At 37.6% G+C, this 7245-nt stretch overlaps 1 pseudogene; it reads right to left on the bottom strand.

The window, feature by feature from the left end:
* Positions 1 to 1735: 1735 nt before the first annotated feature.
* Positions 1736 to 2925, bottom strand: LOC100404271 (cysteine protease ATG4A-like; annotated as a pseudogene).
* Between the last annotated feature and the right edge of the window lie 4320 nt (positions 2926 to 7245).

Raw genomic sequence — 7245 nt, 5'->3', positions numbered from 1 at the left:
AACATGAGTTGTTTGAATTTCCGTGTTTTTTTTGTCAGTTTGCTGAGAATGATGGTTTCCAGGTTCATCCATGTCCCTACAAAGGCCACAAACTCATCGTTTTTTATGGCTACATAGTATTCCATGGTGTATATATGCCACATTTTCCCTGTTCAGGCTATCATCGGTGGGCGTTAGGGTTGGTTCCAGGTCTTTGCTACTGTAAACAGTGCCACAATTAATATTGATGTGCATGTGTCCTTATAATAGAAACATTTATAATCCTTTGGATATATACCCAGTAAGGGGATTGTTGGGTCAAATGGAATTTCTAGGTCCTTGTGGAATTGCCACACTGTCTTCCACAATAGTAGAACTAATTTACACTCGAAGAAGTATTTTACATCCTTTGTTAGTTGTATTTCTAAGTATTTTATTCTGTTTGTAGCAATAGTGAAGGGGAGTTCACTTTTGATTTGGCTCTCTGTTTGTCTGTTATTGGTGTGTAGAAATGCTTGTGATTTTTGTACATTGATTTTGTATCCTGAGACTTTGCTAAAGTTGCTTATTAGTTTCAGGAGATTTTGGGCTGAGACGATGGGGTCTTCTAAATATACAATCATGGCGCCTGCAAATGGAGACAATTTGACTTCCCCCTTTCCTAATTGAATACCCTTTTTTTTTTCTTGCCTGAATGCTCTGGGTAGAACTTCCAGTGCTATATTGAATAGGAGTGGTGATAGAGGACATCCTCGTCTAGTGCCAGATTTCAAAGGAAATGCTTCCAGTTTTTGCCCATTCTGTATATTAGCTGTGCATTCATTGTAAATAGCTTTTATTATTTTGAGGTATGTTCCTTCAATACCTAGTTTATTGAGAGTTTTTAGCATAAAGCGCTGTTGATAATATTTACTTGGATTACAGCCATTTAAACACAGCTCATTTGTGTGCATATTTTCTATGGTTGCTTTTGCATGTTAACAGCAAAGTTAAGTAGATGTGACAGAGGCTGCACAATCTGCAAAGCCCAAGGTATTTACTCTGATTCTTACAGAAAAGGTTTTCTGATGCCTGATTTAAGTGATCATGATTTGATTCAAGGACAGGGTGACATCTGACAAAAGTTTCAGTAAGAATTGGGACAGTGACCCACTAAATAGTATTATTTCCCAAATACGAAGGAGATTAAGAGTATACATTTGGCATTGTTTCTTTTACAAAACGTTTGATATAAACTACAATTACCTAAATTACACATTCAAATTATTTAACAAGAACGCTTTCTTCCCTGATTCAGTCACTTTATTATTTGAGAAAGAGAACAGATTGCCTCTGCATATTCATTTCCAAAGAGGTCACACCTGAAATGGTGAAAAAGAACAGCTTAACCATCTCTCATTTGCTTGTGCTTGAAGCAAGGTGAGAGGTGCTGTCTGTCTTGAATACATCCATCTCGTCATTGCAGCAGCTGAAGAATTGCTGTAGCCATGTAAGACAAGCCATGAAGCAATGAACTCCTCATCTCTCTGCTCCTAAGCTCCATGGTTGTTCTATTTCTTTCTGGGAAGGGGTTACTTTCATTTGTTTTGTTTTCATCTGAGAAACAGTGGTTGGCTCATTCATGATTGCTATTGAGTTTGTATGCTATTGGCATATCAGGCACTTGCCGACTAGAAAAGTTTTATGTAATAGGTTCATGTTTTTGTGGTGCCTGATGCAAGACAGTCCTCCAAATAGAAGATTCTTTCCCAGGATTCTACACATTCAGAATCTCAAAATCTTCCTTCAGATCAAATTCCTGCAGTTTTTCAGTAGAGTAAGTCAATTCTGCCCCAGTGGTTGTCAATTCTGGCTAGGCTGAAGGAAAGGCCAGTGTGGTGGATGTTTCTGAATTAATTCAAACGTCCTAAAATTCTCCTTTAGAAATTCCTTCTGAACAAGGCTCTGCCAATTATTAAGTCTTTTTCTTATTTGCAGAAAAATCCCAATGCAACTGGAGGATCCAGGCTCAGGATGTTCATTTGCTGTGGGAACTGCAGGCAATGAAAAGTCTGATTATCAACCATTCACTCTCTTCAGCGTTGACAAAAGTCTGGTTGTGTGAGAGTCCAAGAAGATAAGCTAAACAGTCATGAATTCTATAAAATAAGAATTCATTTTATTCAAAGTAAGTGTTATTTGGTTTTTCTCCTGATGCTTCTAAAGACTGTGGCATCTTAAGACACTCATCAACATAAACAGCATTGCTTAGATTTATGTCAGGGTGAAAATGTGCAATTAACTTCAGGGATTTCCAGGCTAGGTAGTAGATAGAGGTGCCCTTACTCTAGTTTGAAGGAGTCAGAGAATTGGGAGGCCTATCACCATCTGTGTCAGCACTCAAGGAAAAAATGCAGTACATTTTTTGATATCTTCAGTGACCACTGTGTTATCAGTTGAAACATAAGCAGCCAAGGAATTCCATTCATCAAATAAAGCAAGTTTTTTTAAGTCCTGGGCAACTGTATTTGGTCCAAATCATTGTGCAATTGATTTTCCTTCTCCTACACTCATTTGTGCCATTTGATGTATAGCGTAGCAACAATATTTTCTCTCTAAGAAAATATGCTGTCTGTCTTGAATACGTCCAATGTAGGCTGCATTGGTTTTGTTTTTTTGGTTGTTCTTTTTGTTTCTCCCAGGTCCAGTCCCTTCCCAAGTGTATACAGGTAGTATACATCCCCACCCAGCATCTGTTGAAGGCTCCATTACCCCAATTGGTTAAAATTTCCTTTTGTATGTAAACCATAGACAAGCACTTATATCAGACAACAGCTTAGATTTTTCTGTTTTAATAAGATGCCACTTTACTAAGATCCATACCAGCTCATCTGTATCTAAATATTCTTATAGGTAGTCAGTGAAAGTAGGAATCTGGCTTTTGTATTTTGATAAAACTAACTCCATTCTTCAGTTGTCATCCTGGGCCAATTCCAACAGCAAGGTGAGAATATTTTTATACATCAACAGCATCCAAGCTAAGAGCCAAATGAAGAAGACAATTCAATTTACAATAACCACAAAAAGAATAAAAATATTAGGAATAAAGTTAACCTGGAAGGTAAAAGATATCTATAGAATGAATTACAAAATGCTACTTAAAAAAATCAGAGATAAACAAATGGAAAAACATTTCACGCTCCTTGATAGGAAGAATAAATATTGTTAAAATGGACATACTGCCCAAAACCACTTATATATTGCATGCTATTCTTACCAAACTACCAGTGACATTCTGAATAGAATTTAAAGAAATATTTTAAAACTCATAGGGAACAAAAATAGAGCCAAAAGATCCAAGGCAATTTTAAGCAAAAGAACAGAGCTCGAGTCATCTCATTACCTGACATTAAACTACACTGAAAGGCTACAGTTACCAAAACAGCTTGGTACTGGTACAAAAGCAGACACGTAGATAAATGGAACAGAATAGAAAGCCAAAAAGTAAAGCCACACACCTACAACTATGTAATAATCCACAAAGTAAACAAAAACAAGCAATGAAAAAAATTATTTATTTAATAAATGGTGCTTGGATAACTGGCTACTCTCATGCAGAAGATGAAAACTGGACACCTCTCTGACACAATATACAATTGTTAACTCAAGATGGCTTAAAACATTTACCTGTAAAACTTAAAAGTACAATAATCCTGAAACATAACCTAGGAAATACCATTCTGGACATAAGACTGGGTAAATATTTCATAACAATGACAGCAACAGTAATTACAACAAAACCAAAAACAGACAAATGAGACCTGGTTAAAGTAAAAAGCTTCTGCACAACAAAAGAAACTATCAACAGAGTAAACAGACAACCTAATAGTAGGAAAAATATTTGAAAACTATGCATCTGACAAAGGTCTGATATCCAAAAATCTATAAGGAACTTAAATTTACACATGAAAAACAAAAAACCATATTACAAAGTAGACAAATAACAGTAACAGACATTTTTCAAAAGAAGACATACGCACAGCCAACAACCTTATAAAAATGTTTAACATTACAAATAATTAGAGATATGCCAATAAAAATCATGATGATAAAATACCACTGCACACTAGTCAGAATGGCTATTGTTAAAAAGTCTAAAATAACAGATGCTGGCAAGGGTTGTGGAGAAAGAATACTTATAAACTGATGGCACAAAGAAAAATTAGTTCAGCCACATCAGAAAGTATTGTGGTGATTTATTTAAAAATTTAATACAGGACTACAATTTGACCCAGCAATTCTGCTGTTGAGTATGCACACCAAAAAATGCAAATCATTCTACCATAGAAACACATACATGTGTATATTCATCACATCACTAGTCACAATAAAAATAAATAAATAAAATCAACCCAAATGTGCATAAATGGTAGACTGGGTAAAGAAAATGTGGTACATATACACCGTGAAACACTATGCAGCCATAAAATAGAACAAATGCATGCCCCTTCCAGAAACCTTATTGTATCTGGAGGCCATTATCCTAAGCAAACTAACAAAGAAACAAAAATAAAATGTTGCATTTTCTTACTTACAAGTGTGAGCCAAACATCAAGTACATATGGACACAAAGAAGGAAGCAATACAGTCAGACCTATTTGAGGGTGGATGCTGGAAGGAGGGAGAGGCTTAAAAAACAATTTATCAGGTACTATGTTTAATATCTGGTAATGAAAATATTTATGTATAATTTGTTTACATAACAAAACTGCACATGCTTTCCCCAAAACTTGAACAACAGTTCTAAAAAAAGAATACACACTTTGTTGAGCTTTCTATAAAAGTTTACTTCTAAAAGATAAATAGAGCTGGGAGTGGTGGCTCATGCCTTTAATCCCAGCACTTTGGTAGGCTAAGGCAGGTGGAGTACCTGAGGTCGAGAGGTCAAGATCAGCCTGGTCAACATAGTGAAACCCCACTTCTACTAAAAATACAAAAATTAGCCAGGCAGGATGGTGCACACCTGTAAACCTAGCTTCTCAGGAGGCTGAGGCAGGAGAATCCCTTGAACCCAGGAGACAGAGGTTGCAGTGATCTGAAATCACACCACTGCACTCTAACCTGAGCAGCAAAATGAGACTCTGTCTCAAAAAATAATAATAATAAAATAAAAACAAAATAAATTATATAAATTTTAAAAAATAAGAAGTAAATAATCTTCAATCCTGATTTCATTTTGTTCATGTTCATGAACAAACAACACAGTAATTCAGGACCTGCAAAGAAAATTGTGAAGACAGTGATTACAACAGATTGAACGATAAAGGTAGCAACAAATATCAAAGATGTTTTAAATGAAGAATATATCTAATGCAGATGTATATCTCATAAATGTAGAAGCAAATAAGACCTTATTAATCAGTACAAGTGTATAAATAAGAAGAGGCCAATTATACATTTTATTTAGCATATGATTCTCAATCCTAACACTTGGGGAAAATCTGAAGCTTTAGAATTTGGGTCAAAAATGAGTTGCTTAGAAATTTTTAAGTTGTATGCCTATTTAGAAATCCCTTTTATTGTTCTTACAGATCTGAGTCGGATATGATATTGGATTAGTTTATGTGAATTTGAGTAGTATTTTGGAATTAACTGTTGGTTCTATTTTTTCAGATAGGAGAATATATATGTCTAATCCAAGCTCAAATATATTAATTAACATTTCTGCATTTCATCTTGCTTTCATCCGGCAGCTCAGTAACTTTATTCCACCCTTACACTAATAGCTAAGCTTCATTTTTCTTTTCTATTTCAAATCCATCTGTATAGTTTATCCCAAATCTCTGTATACAAGTGCTTACTTAGCACTTACATTTATGAAGAAACCTGCTTATGTTTGACGCATACTTGCTTGGTTAAATAGTTTACTTAGATGTGGGAAGAAAATGGCTGACTAGACACAGCCAGGAGGAGCACCTACCACGAAGGGACAGGGCAATGGGAAGACTGGTGTACTATGAGTAAATCTTTAGAGGGAAGGCATTGAGAGCAGATGCGGGGAAAATACAGAAGCTGAACTTAAGAGGGAGAAAGCTGGCAACAATGTATGGGACTATTGCATACGGAACTGCTGCACACTAATTCTTGTCCCCCAGTGTCTCCTGAGAAAGGAATAAGTTGAATAGGTAAGGATAAACCAACTTTTAGCACTGGCCTTTCTAATCCTGACAAAAGCAGACCACATGACTATCATGGACAATTGATTTGGCAGGGATAGTTGCTTATATTAGTAGTAGGGGCAGAACTCCAGCCAGAGCAGAGCCCAGAGGGTTTGGTACAGGAGCATTTGCAGTGGAGCATGGCCAGGGCCACCATTTCCCTGGGATTGACTCATTCCCATGAGACTTTAGGCTTAAGGGAAATTGTTGGACCTAAACTCTGCAGGGTGATCTTGCCTATGAGAAAGAGTTGGTCTAACCTGAACATCCCTTGGACTGATGTTATCATCAGGGGCCCTAGCCAGGCTGTACCTGCTTGCAGTGCAGCCCACAGGTAACTCCAGAAGCTTCTACACTGGCAGATCTCCTGCACTAACAGATCATACCTTACTGCTAGAATTCTCCTGAAGAGTACCCCAGTGGACATGCACAAGCCTGCTTGCAACCTCCCCCCACTTCAAGTCCCCCATCCTGTTTTGCCTGCACACACTCACACGTGCCCAGTTCCCACATAATTTTGCTAATGCATTTGTGCATGAGAAGATTTTGCTTTTTCTCCCCTGCCAGCACATGTGTGTGTGTATGCACACTGTTGTTCCACTAATGCCAGCAGGAATGAACCCTGCCCCCTCACACCACTACACCAAAATTGTTGTTAGCTCACAGGTAGACAGAGAACCCACCAGATCCATCCCCATCAGTGCCCCACATGTGTCAAAACTACCTGTAGTGCAAAACCAGGCATGGAGAAAAGGAGACCCACCCTAGCACTGAGCAGCCACTCCTGCATGTGGGAACATGAATGGAGAGTGCAAACACCACCACTGGAATGAACTTGCACGTAGTCACTGGTGTGGTTCTTCTGTCTCCTGAACCATGCTGCAAATGCTAGCCAATGCTTCAAGCACTTGTGTGCATGGAGGCTGAGGTGGCAACACCAGTGGGTGTGGTGAATGCCACACGCTAATCCGTCATGATCAAGTAGGTTTTATCTTTGGGATACAAGGGTGGCTCAACATATGCAAATCAAAAGCACAAGTCATCACACAAATAGAACAAAAGATAAAAA

This window comes from Callithrix jacchus, chromosome X (assembly GCF_049354715.1).
Source record: "Callithrix jacchus isolate 240 chromosome X, calJac240_pri, whole genome shotgun sequence".
NCBI classification, from domain to species: domain Eukaryota; kingdom Metazoa; phylum Chordata; class Mammalia; order Primates; family Cebidae; genus Callithrix; species Callithrix jacchus.
Note: the sequence above shows the minus strand (reverse complement) of the source record. Positions and strands in the feature narration are given on the sequence as shown.